The sequence below is a fragment of the Nyctereutes procyonoides genome, unplaced genomic scaffold (genome assembly GCF_905146905.1).
Source record: "Nyctereutes procyonoides isolate TBG_1078 unplaced genomic scaffold, NYPRO_anot_genome, whole genome shotgun sequence".
NCBI classification, from domain to species: domain Eukaryota; kingdom Metazoa; phylum Chordata; class Mammalia; order Carnivora; family Canidae; genus Nyctereutes; species Nyctereutes procyonoides.
Window position 1 is genome coordinate 68,817,953 of NW_026575049.1, and position 17,994 is coordinate 68,835,946.

Sequence of the window (17,994 nt, forward strand, 5' to 3'; positions counted from 1 at the left end):
ATGGATGAAGGTGAGTGGGAGATACTGGCTTCCAGTTATGGAATGAAGAGGTCACAGGAATAAGTGGCACAGCATAAGGAAGACAGTCAGTGAGATTGTAATAGCATTGTGACGGGACAGATGGTAGCCAAACCTACAAGCAAAGCATAGTGTACAAATTTGTGAAATCACTACGTGATACACCTAATGTCACATCATGTGTCAACTACAATTTTTTTAAATAATGAATTTTTAAGATAAATCACAAGCAATGCTAGAAACAGATGAAAAAGGAAGCCACAGACGCCTCAGATACTAAAATGTTAATAAAATGATATTGTGATCTCTATATTAATAAATCTGGAACCTTAAGTAAATTGAATTTCTAAAGCAAGAATCTACCAAAGCTCACTCGAGAAGAAATATAGAGCCTGAATAATTCTAAAACCTATAATGGAAATGGTTCAGATGTTTAAAAACTTTACACAAGAAAATTACAGGCCAAGGCGGTTTTTATACTGAGATTTAGTAAAAATTGAAAATACAGATTATTCTAATCTTATAAAACTATTCAAATGTATAAGTAAGGGTTGGTGGGGGTAGGGGAGTAGTCTCCAACTCATTTCATTAGAATACTATTAACGTGATTCCAAAGCCTGACAGGGATTATATGAAAAAAGAAAAATACAGGGCAATCTCTATAATGAATATTGATGCAAAATGTCTCAACAAATTTATAGCAAATCAATTGAGCAAAGTGTATAAAAGATTGAATACAGCACAACTATGTTGTATTTCCTAGTAATGCAAGTTGGTTTGATATTAGGAAATTAAGAACGTAATTTGACCCACTGAAAAATCAAGACAACAATCTTATAATGTATCTAAATAGTAGTAAAATTACATAGTAAAGTCAAATATTCATAATAAACAAGTAATTCTCAGAAGATTTAGAATCAAAAGAAAGTTTACTAATCTAAGATTATCTAAAAAACTCTACTGTAAGTATCATGTAAAACAATGAAAACATTCCTCTTAAGAAGACAAATGCCTGTCATTAAAAACTTGAGAAACAGGGATCCCTGGGTGGCGCAGCGGTTTGGCGCCTGCCTTTGGCCCAGGGCCCGATCCCGGAGACCCGGGATCGAATCCCACATCGGGCTCCCGGTGCATGGAGCCTGCTTTTCCCTCTGCCTGTGTGTCTCTGCCTCTCTCTCTCTCTCTGTATGACTATCATAAATAAATTTAAAAAAAAAGAAAGAAAGAGAAAAAAACTTGAGAAACATTGTATGGAAAGTTAGTAAAGCAGATAAATAAATAAATAGATTTGAAAGGAAGGAAGAAAAAACTATCATTATGCCCAGATGACATAGTTTTCTGCATAAAAATACAAACAAGTCTCTAGATAATTTATGGGAGTCAGAGCATTTAGAAAGCATTTACAGGGGCGCCTGGAGGGTGCAGTTAAGCACCTGACTCTTGGTTTCAGCTCAGGTCATGATCTCAGGGTCATGAGACTGACCTCGCATGGGACTCCGTGTTTGCTTGGAGCTTGCTTAAGATTCTCTCTCTCCTCTCCTTTTACTGTCCCCCTTACTTGCTTGCTTTCTCTCTCTCAAAAAAAAATAGGAAAAAAAAAAGTTCCTGCATACAAATAATGGCTATCAACTATGAGCTGCATTCCTATATATCAGCAGCAAACACATAGAAACTTTATTTTGAAATAGCATTTATAAGAGCAGCAAAATGTACCATACAACTTGGAAAAATTACTAGTTTAACGATATTTCTTCTTTTTCTTTTTTTTAAATGATATTTCTTAAGTGACTTCTATAGGCAGAGCGCTACTGCACACACTTAAAATTCATCAGCAAATACAAATGCAAAGATCTTGCCTCGTGTAGCTATATTTTAGTTACAGGGGGCAGATATAAATGATAAATATAATTAACACACAAATGAACAAATATGTAAATAAACAGTAGACTATTTGGTGGGATAGTATTACGTAGTACTGTAGAGTAGGATATAAAACGATAAATACCAAGGGAAAAATGCAGAGCAGGGGAAGGGGAATCAAGTGCCAGGAAGAAAGAGGCAGTTTGCAATTTTTAATAGGTACGTCGGCTAGGCATCATCGAAAGACTGTAGGAGCCTAAGTAGTCCGCCATGCTAATATTTCTGGGTGAAAAGCATTACGGGCAAAGGAAATAGTGAGTGGCACGACCTAAGGCAGGAGGGCGCCTGGCATAGTAAAAGCACAGCATGGAAGTCAGGGTGGCTGAAGGAGAATGAACAAAAACAGAGAGTAGAAGAAGATGAGGGCAAACAGGTGACGGGCTGGGGCAGGGGGGCGGTGGGGAGGGCAGGTTGTGAGGAGCCCTGTAGGCCATTGTGAGAAATTCAGGTATCATCCTGGGTAAAACAGGGAGACACTGCAGGAAATTGAGCTGGGATAGGATGCAATCTTCCCAAGTAATATATCAAACAAAAGAGATGATAGACCTCTGTGGAAACTATTAAGAGACATTGAGGTAGACTAAGCAAACACGGAGAAATTATGGCCACAAATCAGAGGGTCTGTTATTACAAGAATGTCAGCTCTCCCTCCATCTACAGATCCAAGGTCATTCAAAACACATTCCCAGCAGGCCGAGCGTGTGCATGGGTATGTGTTTCGAATACGCAAGATCAAGGGTCCTTGATGTTTCCAAGCATCTTATGAGTAGAGGCACTGGCTGCTCTTTGTTCTCAACTATTTTTGCAAGGATGTTTGGATAACGAACAGCCTTGGAGGAGAGGTGGGTGAGAGGATGGAGCAGTTGGGTGATGGGCATTAGGGAGGGCATGTGATGAGATGCACACTGGGTGTTGTATCCAACTTATGAACTATTGAACTCTACATCTGAAACGAGTGATGTACTCTACGCTGGCTGATTGAATCTAAATAAAAACAAAAGAAACCCAGCCTTGGAAGATAGAGATAGTATCTCTTTTTAGAGCAAAAAGTAGGCATGTTCACTGTCTATTATAAAAGATTTGAGTTCCCTAAGCTTACACCCCAGCAAAGAATACACCCAACTATTTATGCAAACTTCCCTCTGGGTCCACGTGCATTGCCCTGTGAAGCTCATGGACAAGGGGCACTGACCCAAACATGCTCCTGCTCATACTACTTGCTGCGCTGTGACTAATAAAGTCCTTTGTGTCTTTCCCCGGGGGCTCACGTCTCCTATCATCATCCATCAACTACAGCAGGTTAACTTTTCAGCTTTCAAGTAGGGTAAAGTCTCAGAACCTTCTTAAAAGGGCAAACCCTAGCCACATTGCTGCTGTAGAACAACAAAATGGGTGAACCTGACCTTTCATAATTATCACAAAGACATGGTAATGAGGATAATGCAATGTGAGTGCTGGGACATCCAAATATATCAGTGCAACAAGACAGAAAGCCCACAGACAGGTCCACACACCCATAGACGGCTGAAATAGGATGTAGATCACGTTCCAGGCCTGTGGGGAAAAGATAGCCTTTTTCCATAAGTGATGTTAAGATAATTAGGTAGCTGCCTGGAATACAAAGAAACGGGAAGATAACGCCAGCCCCCTACCTTAACGCCATATATTTAGAAATCGATTTCATGTATGTTAAAAACCGGAATGTGAAAGGCAAAATAAAAAGCCTCAAAAGGTGAGGGTGACTGGGTGACGGGCACTGAGGTGAGCACTTGACGGGATGAGCACTGGGTGTTATTCTATATGTTGACAAATTGAACACCAATAAAAAATAAATTTATTTTAAAAAAAGCCTTCAAATGTAACATAGAACAATAACTTCAGGACTATGGATGGAGGGAAGGATTTGCTAAACTTTGCAGAAAAAGCTCTAGCCATAAAGTAAAATATTGATAAATTTCTCTGCACTAAAAACAAGAATATCTTTTTAGCCTCAAACACCAAAAATAGAGCGAAAAGATGAGCCACAAACTAGTAGAGAAATTGTCAACACACAAACTGGATAAAAGAGCAGTACAAAAATTATATAAAGAACTCCTGCACCTTAACAAGAAAGAGATGAATTCGTAGCAGAAAAATGGACACAGATCTGTTTCTAGAAGAAAGGAACTCTGAATAGTGAATCTAGATATGAAAAGATATCAACCTTGTTCATAATAAGGAAAGTGCATAATAAAACCATAGTGATTGGAACACCTGTGTGGCTCAGCGTGTGGCTCAGCGTCTGCCTCCATCTCAGGGTGTGACCCCGGGGTCCTGGGATAGAGTCCCGCATCGGGTTCTCTGCAGGGAGCCTGCTTCTCCCTCTGCCTGCATCTCTGTCTCTCTCTCTCTCTCTCTCTCTCTCTCTCTCTCTCTGTCTCTCAGGAATAAATAAATAAAATCTTAAAAAAAAAACGAGTGATAGATAATTTTATACCCAACCTATTGGCGATTAAGTCAAATCCGGGGTGTTGGAGAGGATGTGAAGTAACCGCCTGTGGCCAGGGCAAGCGTGAGTTGGCACGGCTGCTTCAGAAAACCAGTCAGCCTTGCCCAGCAATCCGAGGACGTGAGGTCCCACGTCTCATCCTAGAGAGATTCTTGCTCGTGGGCACCCGTGCACATGTTACAAGAGTGTCTGCAGCAGCAAGTGTCTGGAACGGCAAAAAACTAGAAACAAGCCGAATGTTTGCCAACAGGAGATTAGATAAACACATAGTGATATGTTTACTTAGTAGGATACTAACCATCGCCAAGAGAAAACCGAATTAATCACAGCCACACACGGCAACACGGGTGTAACCCCCTGGAAAACAATGTTGAGCCTACAAAGCAGACGGAGGAGGAAAACACATTGTATTCACGTAAAGTTCAAACACGCACTAAACTAAACAACACGTACATTTGATCTTAGAAACACCCTCCTACGTGGTCAAACCATGACTAAAAGTCAGGGGACGATAACCCAAAGTTCAGAATCGTGCACCCGCCCGCCAGAGGGACAGGAGGGGGCAGCAGGGGCGGCCAAGCTTCCGAGGAGGCAACGCTGCCCCTCGTCGCCCCCAGATTGAGGGGTGAGCACGGACTGTGCCCCGTCGGCACTCTTACACTCTGCACACACTGTTAAATGTACCAACCTGAGACTTAATCATAAGGTTCAAAAAGTTCAAGGCACAAAAGGCGGGAGAGCGCCCTGAAGACAGTGGGCGCAGGCCCATGGCGGGAAGACGCTGCCCTCTCGGGCCACAGAGAGCAGAGGCCTGTCACCTCTGGCTCAGCTCGAGCCCCGTGGTCACCGACCTGTGGCCCTGCCGTGTCCCCAGGGAGCCAGGTCCCTGGGCTGTGGGCTGGCCCTGTGTCCGTGGGCCAGGGTCTCAGCCTGAGGCCACCACACTTGGGCTAGGCCTGGCCCATAAACCGGAGGAACTCAAACAGAGCCCTGGTTGCCCTGCCAGCCCTGGGCCAGGGGTCGGGAGGGTGCAGGGAACCTGCAGAGCTGGCTCACAGGGTCATCAGGAGTTTTAGTCCAGCTCACAGCCCCTTATAAACCCTCACCCATCACCTGGACAGCTTTCTGGTCCTCCTCCCCATCGTACTCCTGGCAAAACTAGATAGTTCAAGCCAAACCTCCAGCGATGGATGCTTCCAGAACATTAACTAATACATTTTAACCTAAAGTCAAATTTTCCAAGGAACTTCCCTATCAATAGACACGTGTATCTATTAGCTGACGTTTACATTTCCCAAATATCCAAAATAACCAAGCAAGAATATCAGGAAGCAAAACCAAATGTTACGTTTAAATCTCTCCAACCCGGATGTTCAAATTAGGCTTTAACCATCCTCTTTCCTGGCATTGCTTTGATCCACAAGATCCATATCAGACAATAAAAATCACAACTCAGTTCCCTTAATTAGAAGTATTATCAATAGCACATCCCCTTTCAACTCTATGCCATCCATCTATCATCTATCATCTATCTATCTATCTATCTATCATCTCTTAAACAAGTATTATTTAGCACCTCATATATGATAGACTTTTCTAGGTACTAGAGATAAAGTAGGCACTAAGGGAAAAAAAGCAGTGGAAGTGCCTGTTTTTGTGAAGTTTACACGGTGGTGGAAAAAATAATAAATAAATAAAAACACAGGATGAATAATGATGAAAAACTATTGAGGAGGAAAGAGAATAACATGAAGGAAGAAGAACCATCAACAGAAAGTTGAGATGGGGGGAATATAAATTCAGTTTAATTTGTTTGAACTTCCTGATACTCTTGATTATTTTGGATATTTGGGAAGTGTAAAAATGAGTGAATAGATATATGTGTCTGTTGATATGAAAGTTCCTTGGAAAAGTTGAGTTGCTGCTTTATATTAGACAAGCAGGTGTATAATGAAGGATTTGGCTGGTGTCTGTCCCAGGTTCCTGGGGGGTGGTTTCTAAGTGATTGGAGCATCTTTGTTATTCATAGTGGTCCTCACAGGTCACACCTGATAATATACGTTGATGGAACGACTCAGGATAGGACTTGGTTATTCCAGAAAGAGCAACTATGTGATTAGAGGGTTGAGCCTGTGAATCACATGATAAAGCCTAAGTCGGAGGAGGGGAAGAGGCTGCAGATTGAGCTCTATGACCAATGATTTAATTAATCGTGCCTATATAATGAATCCCCAATGAAAACTATGGACCCCAAAGCTCAGGTAAGCTCCTCTGGTTGACAATCCCCCACATCAATGTCAGGAGAGTGACAATCTTGAATCTATGGAGAAAGGACCAAAAAACCTTCATGTTTGAAACCCTCCTAGACCTTGCCCTGTGCATCTCCTTTGGGGTTCTGATTTGTAGCCCAGTGTTAGAATAAAACTGTCATGGTCATCACGCTTTGCTGAGTTCTGAGTTGTTTTAGTGAATTATTATTTTTTTAATAATAAATTTATTTTTTATTGGTGTTCAATTTGCCAACATACAGAATAACACCCAGTGCTCATCCCGTCAAGTGCCCCCCTCAGTGCCCGTCACCCATTCACCCCCACCCCCTGCCCTCCTCCCCTTCCACCACCCCTACTTCCTTTCCCAGAGTTAGGAGTCTTTGTGTTCTGTCTCCCTTTCTGATATTTCCTACCCATTTCTTCTCCCTTCCCTTCTATTCCCTTTCACTATTATTTATATTCCCCAAATGAATGAGACCATATAATGTTTGTCCTTCTCTGATTGACTTATTTCACTCACCATAATACCCTCCAGGTCCCTCCACGTCAAAGCACATGGTGGGTATTTGTTGTTTCTAATGGCTGAGGAATATTCCATTGTATACATAGACCACATCCTCTTCATCCATTCATCTTTCGATGGACACCGAGGCTCCTTCCACAGTTTGGCTATTGTGGACAACACCAAAGAAACAAACAATCCAATCATGAAATGGGCAAAAGACACGAACAGAAATCTCACAGAGGAAGACATAGACGTGGCCAACACACACATGAGAAAATGCTCTGCATCACTTGCCATCAAGGAAATACAAATCAGAACCACAATGAGATAAATGAGATCCCACCTCACCCCAGTGAGAATGGGGAAAATTAACAAGGCAGGAAACCACACATGTTGGAGAGGATGTGGAGCAAGGGGAACCCTCTTGCACTGTTGGTGGGAATGTGACCTGGTACAGCCACTCTGGAAAACTGTATGGAGGTTCCTCAAAGAGTTAAAAATAGAGCTGCCCTATGACCCAGCAATTGCACTGCTGGGGATTTACCCCAAAGATACAGATGCAATGAAATGCCGGGACACCTGCACCCCGATGTCTATAGCAGCAATGTTTTAGTGAATTATTGGTACTGAATCTGTAGGGCTAGTGGAGAGCTGCGGAATTTGTCACCAGCTGGTCAGAAGTGACAATGACCTGGAGATTCATATCTGAAGTGAAGCCAGTCTTGTGGAAACGATAATATGTACAAATTTGATCGTGTTGCTTTCTCTATTACATTATCTAGGTTCTGACCTTCCCCCCTCCCAACTGTATTGGCTAGAACAGTAAGAGCAGCGTGAAATAAAAGGTGATAGCAGATTCACTCAACGTACAGCTCCATTTTTTTCCACCATGAAACAGCAGGCTCGCAATCAGTTTGTCGAAGACACACTGGAAGATCTGTTCTGTCTCATTTATGTGATGTTTGTTAGATTGTCCTAACTTAAAAAGAAAAAGAAATGAAGAAGATAAGCCCTAAAAAAAAAAAAAGTTTATATCTGGAACGAACTCTCCTAAGTGACGTAGGAGTAAACTTAATAGAACATGTAAAAAGAAAGAAAGAAAAGAAAAAAAAAACGAATAAGAGCATGTTTCTATGATTTCAGCATCATTAAAAGGTCTGTTTCACAGTCCGAGATAAAACATTTAACTTAAGCGGAAATGGGTGGCAGCTTCTAATGAACTGTTCTTACATAATCACGTTGTCCTGCTTTATAATTAAGGTGCAAAGAATGGCTTCCTGGTCATATCTCGAAGTATCACACTCAAATCCACCTTCCAAAGTTAGAAAAATTTCAATCTTTTTCTCTCCGTGTTTTTTTTTGTTTGTTTGTTTTTTGTTTTTGTTTTTGTTTTTTGTCCTGCGTGTCTCAACTCCCCTAGGAGTATACTCATGTTTACAGAGTTTTCCTGGTGACTCTTACTTCTGTAATGGAACTGGAGCCCAGATATGTCTCACTGAGCCTAGAAGACTCCTCAGCGATTGCTAGGACTTCCTGAATTACAGCTACCACTACGTCGGGACAGGAGGTCTTGTCCGGAGACTTCAAAGAGATGTTTTTATTTGCTCTCGCCCACCATCCACAATGGAGTCGGTGCTCAAAGCTGGTCCTTCTGGAACTTGTAACTGTCAGATGTGAGGCTGAAGCTGAACCTCCGGCTTTGCCGAGGTTTGGCTCCTGGTGCAGATTCCTGCTGAAGCTGCATTATGGTTCATCCAGATGACTTTTACAACCAAGTATGTGTTGTCTAAATATTGGGCTCTGCTCCAAGTCAAAGAATTAGCTCGGGGTGTCCTTAATAGTTCTCCTTCTTTTCAGTTTTATAACTTAACAGATTGTGCCTTTTAAAACATTATTTGTGAATCATTATTCTCCTTAAGCTTATTTTGTTACTCTTTCGAATTCATTGTGTTGTCTAGCAAATTTATTTGTGTCATTCTTTTCTTTGTTTAATAATGCAAACATTTGGGATCCCTGGGTGGCGCAGCGGTTTGGCGCCTGCCTTTGGCCCAGGGCGCGATCCTGGAGACCCGGGATCGAGTCCCACGTCGGGCTCCCGGTGCATGGAGCCTGCTTCTCCCTCTGCCTGTGTCTCTGCCTCTCTCTCTCATTCTGTGTGACTATCATAAATAAATAAAAATTAAAAAAAATAATGCAAACATTTACCATCATTAATTTCTTCCTGTGTGTAATTTGACTGTATTCCTCAATTTTGAACGTATATTCTTGATATTATAGTCATTTATTTAGAAAGCCAATAACTACATTTTTTCATTTCCTCGTTGACAAAAGAATCTTGTAGGACAGTACCTTGAATGCTCAGTTTTTTATATGTTATTTGTCCTTTTATTGTTGATTTATGGTTTTATTTCATTGTGGTAAGTGAATGTAGCCTATGAAACCTCTACTAACTGGCATTAATACAGTTTTTTTTTTAAAGCCTAGGCTATGAATAATTTTCAGAAACATTCCAGGAATATTTAAAATGAATGTGCGTCAGCTCCGGGACTCAAAATAGAATGCAAAGTTATAGAAGGTGGACCCCTTGAGTAGGGGTTGACTTGATGACTTGCTTCTAATAAGGAGAGCACAGAAAAAGAAAAATGGTAACTTGGCAGTGGAGGAACTTGACAGATACTAGCTGAAGGACGTGATCACGGTCAGCATCACCACTCATGTTAATATCATGTGCCTCTGGGACGCCTGAGTGGCTCAGTGGTTGAGCGTCTGCCTTCAGCTCAGGGTGTGATTCTGGAGTCCTGGGATCGAGTCCCATATCAGGCTCCCTGCATGGAGCCTGCTTCTCCTCCCTCTTCCTATGTCTCTCTCTCTCTCTCTGTGTGTCTCTCATAAATAAATAAATAAAATATTTTAAAAAATATATATCATGTGCCTCTGATACGAGGTGTCCTTCGCCAGCCTGGTATTCTTCCCCCAAATCCATAATCACAGTATAATCATGAGAAAACATCAGACAAATCCAAACTAAAGGACATTTTACAAAATGCCTCGTAGCACTCTTCAAAGTTGTCAGGATCTTTGTGTTAGTTTCTCAGTGCTGCCCCAACAAATTGCCACCATCTTGGTGGCTTAGAATAACACATATTCATTCTTTCATAATTTTGGAGGCTAGAAATCTGAAATTAAAGTGTCAACAGCATCACCTCCTTCCAAAGGCCATAGGAAGAGTGCTTCCTTGCTTCTTCTGGCATCTGGTGGCTCCTGGTGTTGCTTGGCTTGTGGCAGGATCTCTCCAAACTCAGCCTCTGTCTTCTTCACGTGGCCTTTTTTTTTTCTTTCTTTTTTTTTTTTTTTTTTTACTTATTTATTCATGAGAGAGACAGAAAGAGAGGCAGAGACACAGGCAGAGGGAGAAGCAGGTTCCATGCAGGGAGCCGGACTTGGGACTGGACCCCAGGTCTCCAGGATCACGCCCTGGGCTGAAGGCGGCGCTAAACCGCTGAGCCACCGGGGCTGCCCATTCACATGGCCTTCTTTCTTATATTTCTGTATCTCAAATCTTCCTCTCCTTTCTCCTCTCAAGACGCAGTCAACGGATTTAGAATTCACCCTCAATCCAAAACAATCTTATCCTGAGGCCCTTAACTTAAATTACATCTGTAAAGACTCTATTCCCAAATAAGGTCACATTCACGGGCACCAGGAATCAGGGCTTGAACATACCTTTTTGGAAGACTCGATTCACTCAACTCCAAGGGGACTGAGAAACTGTCTCAGATTGCAGGAGACAAAGGAGATATAATGGCTTGATGCAATGTAGGATACTGGATTGAATCCTGGGACAGGAAGGGGACATTAATGGAAAAACTGGTAAAGTCCAAATAAATTCTGTGGGTTAATTAATAATATTGTGGCAACATTAGTTTCTTAAATTGTTTACCATCATCTTCTTAATATTGTCTAAACATAAATTTCAGTTTTGATCATCGTGCCATGGCTTGTCAGATGTTCATTTATATCAGAGGAAGCTAGGTGAAGGCTGTATAGGAACTTTCTGTACTATCTTCACACTTCTCTATAAATCTAAAATTATTTGGAAGGAAATGTTTTTTTTTAAGTAAGCAGATCAGACTATTTTATTAAAAGATAAAGACTCAAATTTTGTTTAAAAACCCAGGTATTAGAAAAGATAAAACTAAAAGAAACACTGACATGTGGGGTGGGGGGGAATGGCAATGATATAAAAGTGCATTTTAAGTAAATAATACAATTAGGAATGTTAATATTATTGTCAAAAGAGTACAATTTAGGGCAAAATCAGTAAATAAAATAATAGGAAGTCATTTAGGATGATAAAATATGCAATTCACACTGAAGGCCTCACAATCGTAACATTTGTTATAAACCAAATTATGTACATTCAAACAAACAGACAAAAAAAATCTGTTGGAAATGCTAAAAGAAGCTATAGCAAAATTACAAAAGGGGAGAGACCTCATCACACTCACCAGCTTTTGACAGATCAAACACACAAAAAGAGAATATGAAAAACTTGAATATTTAGGTGTTTGTACACGGCCTTAGACTCACCATGAAATGCAGACTCATGTAAGTGCAACAAATATTGTGAATATTATGAGCTTTGGTGACATGATTGGTCTCAAGTGCCAAACAATTCCTGATAGAGTTCTAACCTGGGAAAGTACTGTCTTCCTTCAATTTACATGCATTCCTGAAAGTTGTGGTGCCGACTAAGTAGTCACAAAATTAAATATCTTTATGTTTAAAACAAGTAAATATCCAGACCCAAAAAAACCCCATAAACAACATAAGATGAGTCTTCATGGCATGTGCCTGACAAGAACCACTGAACAAAGTTAGCAGAGCATCCTTCCAAACGACTTCCACTTCCACCCCAAAATTTTGACAAAATTCCCTACAATTTTTAAAAATTTTCTTAGTATGTATTACCTCCGAGTAGTAAAGAGGAAGCCCCTCTATATGGTTGGGATATCTTAAGTAGGCACAAGATTTTCTTTTTTTTGTTTTACAGCCTGAAGTTACCTGGGTCTTCTAATTAATAGAATTCTCTAGTTAGGGGGCCATTGAAGCCATTGACATACCTGTTTTCTTATCGTGCGGCACTTGGTTGGCAGGAATGTGAAACCAAATTCCTTGGTTACACTCTGTATGCCTTTTGCTCTTGAAAACCCTGAAATAGCTGGCAGAGCCAGCTCCAGCTCTCCACTCCCTTCTCCACCATTCTGAACATGGTTTGCTTGTTTGTTGTTTAGTGAGGGGGGGGTGGAAAGGCCGAGGGCCGAGGGAGAGAGAGAATCTTAAGCAGGCTCCACGCCCAGCATGGAGGCCCACGCAGGGCTCAGTCTCACAACCCTGAGATCATGGCCTGAACCAAAATCAAGAGTCTGACGCTTGAAAGACTGAGCCACCCAGGCGCCCCAGAACAGGGCAGTTTGTGCATTGGGATGGGGATCTGTCCAGAGGCAGCCTCGCTTCTGGGGATGTCCATGCTTTGTCAAATGCTTTCTTTACAGGGTGCGGCGGTACCGCTGAAGGCAGCCCCAGCTCTGCCCCTTCCCTGCCTAGTGTGGCAGTTCTCATTTCAGCTCTGCGGTTGAGATGTCTTGAAGGCACCTGAGCGAAACGGAAACTGGATTTGTTGCTGCAGGCAGCTGCTCTCGGGCCGGCGTGGACCCGTTCCTGAGTCATTTGTACCCTAGAGGTTTGACTATATCTAACTGCCTCTGATCCCGCTTTCACTTCCAGCCTCCTGGATCTGGATATTTCTCTATGTCCCATGAATGTACTGTTCAGGCAATATTTTCTTGGCCTGAATCATGAGCTGGTGGGTCCTTGCCTCAGTCTGATCCTTTATCACAGTATAGATAACAACATCCTTCCATCTTCTGCTAAAACAAACACTTGAGGTTGGAGGAGGACTTGGGAAGGAGAGTCTTCACCGGGTTCCTGCTAGGTTTTCCCAGGTTAATGTCACAGCTAAAGTACATCCAAGTATCAAATCCCCTAATGCAAATGTTATCATTTGCTTGAAGGGACTCTCAATGCTATGATTGGACTGAGGGTGCCTGGGTTCCTAATCCTTTCCACAGACCCCAGTATTCTGGAAGATGTTGATTGGCTTTCCCAAGGTCCAGAGAGATAGATAAATGAGATTTGAAAGCAACTCCTCTGCCTCTCAAACTCTATTTTTTTTTTTATTATTTGTCCAGTTCAAGGGGAATATGAGAGAGAGAGAAACAAATACAAAGGTTTTAAATGCCCCCTGGACCAGAGCTGAAGAGGAAGCTGAGCCCATGGCAAATACCACCAAGGCCTTATCGAGGGGGTTTGAGGATCTGGTAAATGGCCAATGGGACCAGCACCGTGACAACGCTATGGGTGACTCTGTAGTCGTGAGATGGAAGGGACGGTTGTTGGAGCTGCTGGTCTCTGGCTACAGGCCTTCCTGGCTCCAGTGGACAGTGACCATATTAGAGTTCACCTGAACAGACTATAGCCAGGTAATAACAGAGGCAAGCCCTAAATGCATTTTTGAAAATTATATTTTAATGCAAAAATAAGACAATTAAAAATTCACCCTTCTGGGTTCTTGATACCTATTAATAATATTTAATCCCGAAATATACAGATTGGCTCATCTGTAGCAATTTGGCAAAGGCTGTATTTTTTCATCTAGGCCATCATTTGCCCTTCATGGTGTTAGGTCATGAAGCCAAGCATCATGATGCCCAGGTGGAAACTGAGCCTTCCTGAGGTGAAGGGATTCATTGAGAACCATTTATTTTTGCTTTTTGTAAGATTCATTTTATTTGTTCATGAGAGACACAGAGAGAGAGAGGCAGAGACACAGGCAGAGGGAGAAGCAGGCTTCCTGCAGGGAGCCCGATGCGGGACTCGATCCTGGGACCCCGGGTCACGCCCTGAGCCGAAGGCAGATGCTCAGTCGCTAGCCACCCAGGCGTCCCATTCAGAACCATTTAAAAGGATTTGTCTCACACATTTCATCACATAACATCATTCACTGAGAGAGTAAGCATGGGATATGGAAAAGAGAGTTTTAATCTGTATAAATACCAAAAGCCAAGTCTTAGATGCATGCCAGCTCGTCTATTTGTTCTCATGGTGGGGAGTATCAAATGTTAGAGCGCCATAGGGTACGTGAAGTCCCAATCACACACACACAGTTATTCTTCATGAGACCAACGCCCTCCCAGGACCTTCCGAGTCTTCTAGTTAACCACACAAGGCGGTCAGTTCAACAATGCTTCTTTCATGCTTCAGCGCTGTAGATGGGCCCTCTCTCCTCAGCTGTTCATCTTTCCAGTGGAAATTCCTCGGGAAACAACAAGACTCAGTACAGCCGCACCACCACCCCCGCCCTCGCCAAACCACACACGCACCCCAAGATAAAAACGCTCAGCAACCTCTAAGAACTTCCTAGGGAAGCAATACAGAAAGGAGCCTTCCCACTTAGATCTCTAGAAACTACTCTTCCCCAGCGCCCCACCCCATGGCCACCAGGGCACGGTAGGAGCTTGGTCATACCATAGCCCACCTCCTGTAGTACCAGGGTAGCAGACAATGTCGGGTGCTGGATTAAGCCTGGCTAGATTTAAAAACTACTCAGGGCCTCAGGGGGAAGAAATGAAGCTACGAATGCCTACCGTACTACTCAGCAATGACGAACAACCACAGAATCTCAGCAGCGTACCAGAACAAGCATTTACTTTCACCCATCTCTGGTCAGCCAGCTGGGAATTGGCGGACCTGGGCTGGGCTTGGCTGAACATCCCTGCTTCAAGTTCTGAACCCCGCTGGCTCTACACTTCCACATGTCCCATTCTGAGCTCCAGGTGGAAGAGGCAGCAGGCCCCCCTGCCCCAGGAGGAATTCTTCTCAATGTGAGGCCGAACGTGCCAGAGAGCATCGGCAACCGTATTTTCTGAAACAATACAAGTACGTTTCAAATCCCTGTTGGCATGACATCTCCTATCTTTCCATGGGCCAAAGTAAGTCATATGGCCAAGCCCAAAGTCAGGGAAGTGCAAGGAAGTACAAACCAAAAGTACAGGGAAGTAATTCCCTTGTGCATCTCTCATGCAAAAAAGTCCCATTGCAATAAGCATGGATCCAGGGAACGGTGAAGAACTGGAGCTGAAAAAAAATCAACCTGCCACACTACTTCTTAGGGTTGTTGAAAATATTAAATATAATCACGTGTGCAAAAGTGTCGCTGCATAGCAAGCATGCAATGGCCATTTGCTTCATTCCGTGACACACATTCTAAGGCCACCACTGTCACACTCTGATGTAGGGTTATTTGGGCTGCAGTAGACGCCTGCAACGTGGCCTCCAGCAATTCCTCACTATTTAGGCACACTTTTCCTTACTTCAAAAAGTAGAGTCTAATTCTTGCCTCTCAGATCTAAGGTAGCCTTCGTGACTTCCCTTGACCAACAAAGACCAGTCAGAAGTAACGTTCGGAGTCGGTGGCCGGCTTCCACCAGAGCTAAAGCTAAACATCATCTGGGGTTGATCTCTTGCCACGAGCAGGCTGATGCTGCCGTCCAAAGACTTCTGTGAAGAATGTGATGTCAAGTGTGTGGTCTGTGACTCCTATGTGGGTCTCTGCACATGTGATGGATGTGATTATGGCTCTTACCGGGGGTGCTGCGTGATCTGCGGGGGCCCTGGAGTCTCTGATACTTATTGTTATAAGGAGTGCATCATCTAGGAGAAGGACAGAGATGGTTGCCCAAAGATGGCCAATTTGGGGAGCTCTGAGATACATCTCTTCCACGAATGCAGAAAATACGGCCTCAAGAAGAGGTGATTGGTAGGTAGCCTCTTCCTCCCATCTGTCAAGTTGCCCCAGCTGCCAAAGGAGGATGCCTCCTACTTGCAGCACAGAGGGAGTGAGGCCAGAGCATCACCGGAGTGTCTGCTGGTGCTGGCCCTGCTCCACCTTTCTTCTCCCCTTCCCCAGACACGTGGTAGGAATGGGAAGGGAATCTTCCTTCACAGAGCACTCCGGCAGACTGTATCAGAGAAAAACTGGTAGATTGGTTCTTGCTGATTCTTCTTGAATTCAAGAAACACATCTCTGTTTCCAAATTGGTAACGTTCTTTCTACACCAAGAGCTTCTGAAACAGGAACGGTACCATTTCAGTCTTCTGTTTGAGAGATTGAGGCCCTGACTGCGAGACTACCACAGTGAGAAACATATTCTTGGCAGCAGCTGTGATGGCAGCTGGCCTTGGAGAGACATCTGCAGTGTCGTGAGGAGCTCTCGAAATAACCCATGTGGGCATTTAATCTGGTAACACTTGGCACATGGTACCGGTTCAGGTTATTTTTCTTCTGAGAACTTAGAAACCCTTTCTGCTGGTGTTGTACTAATAAAGCAGGTATTTCTTTTCTGGTAAGAAGAAGAAAAAGAAGGAGGAGGAGAAGAGGAAGAGGAAAAGGAAGAGGAGGAGGAGGAAGAAGGAGGGAGAAGAGGGAGAAGAGGAGGAGGAAGAAGGAGAAGAAGAAAGAGAAGGAAAAGGAGGAGGAAGAGAAAAAGGAAGAGGAGGAAGAAGAAGAAGAAAAAGGAGGAGGAGGAGGAGGAGGGGAGGGGGAGAAACATGCTGAGACTTCAGAGGTCCAGCTGCAAGAAGTCTTGCCACCTGCGCCCGGGCCCCTTGGTCCCTCGGGTGCTCACCATCGTAGCCCCCAGCAGAGGACCCAGGAGTCCATGCGGGCTGTGAGGCCCGGGGAGCCCTGAGCTGGGGCTGGCAGCCAGCCTCTGGGTCCGGCCCAGAGGACCCTCTGGGGGCGGTGGCCCCGCGGAGACCCCACGTTAGAGGCCGAGCCCGCAGCCAACGCACGGAACCGAGAGCAAGATAAGTGATGGCTGCTAAAGTCACTGCGTTTGAGGCGGCTTCTTTGCACCTGCAACAGCAGGTGACCGCAACACTGGCCAGTGCTACTGTCCCCACAGTCACTGCAGTCATACGGGACCAGGCGGACAGACAGCCCCCTCCATCCTCCCTCCATCCCCCATTCCCCCTCCATCCTCCATCCCCCCTCCATCCCCCATTCTCCCTCCATCCCCCCTCCATCTCCCATGCCCTCATCCCCCAAACCCCCTCCATCCCCCTCCATATCCCCATCCCCCATACCCCCTCCATCCTCCATCTCCTCCATCCCCCTTCCATCCCCCCTTCATCCCCCCATACCCTCCATCTCCCCATCCTCCCTCCATACCCCCATCCCCCCTTCATACCCCCTCCATCCCCTCTCCATCTCCCCATCCCCCATCCCCCCTCCATCCCCCCTCATCCGCCCTCCATCCCCGACCCGATCCCCGTGGCTCACTCCTGGTCCCCTGAGAAGGCCACAGGACCAGTTTCTCGGCAGCTCAGGCTGAAGTGGCCTGCACAGGTGCTGTCCTCCCGGGCCACGGGGGCAGCTCTCACCTGGCTCTGCCCACCATGCCTCCCACGGGAGGACCGGGAGGACCATCCTCGGGGTGGAGGTGCTGATGGGGCCAGGACCCTGACTGCACTGGGGCTAGTCCCACACAATCCTGCACCGACCCCCCTTGGTTTGCGCAGGCTCGGGTCGCACAGGCCCTGGGAGCCCAGGGCCCAGGAGCGCGGGGCAGGTTCGGCCTCCCCAGGGCCTCACCTCCAGGGGGGCGGGCTACAGGAAGCCCTGACGCTCTTGGAAGCCAAATGCAACGAGAACACTCATTTCCAAGTGACTC

The 17,994-nt window shown here is 44.5% G+C and overlaps 1 pseudogene; it reads left to right on the forward strand.

Moving 5' to 3' along the window:
- LOC129512202 (PHD finger-like domain-containing protein 5A) lies at positions 1-16,076 on the forward strand (annotated as a pseudogene).
- Positions 16,077-17,994: the final 1,918 nt, after the last annotated feature.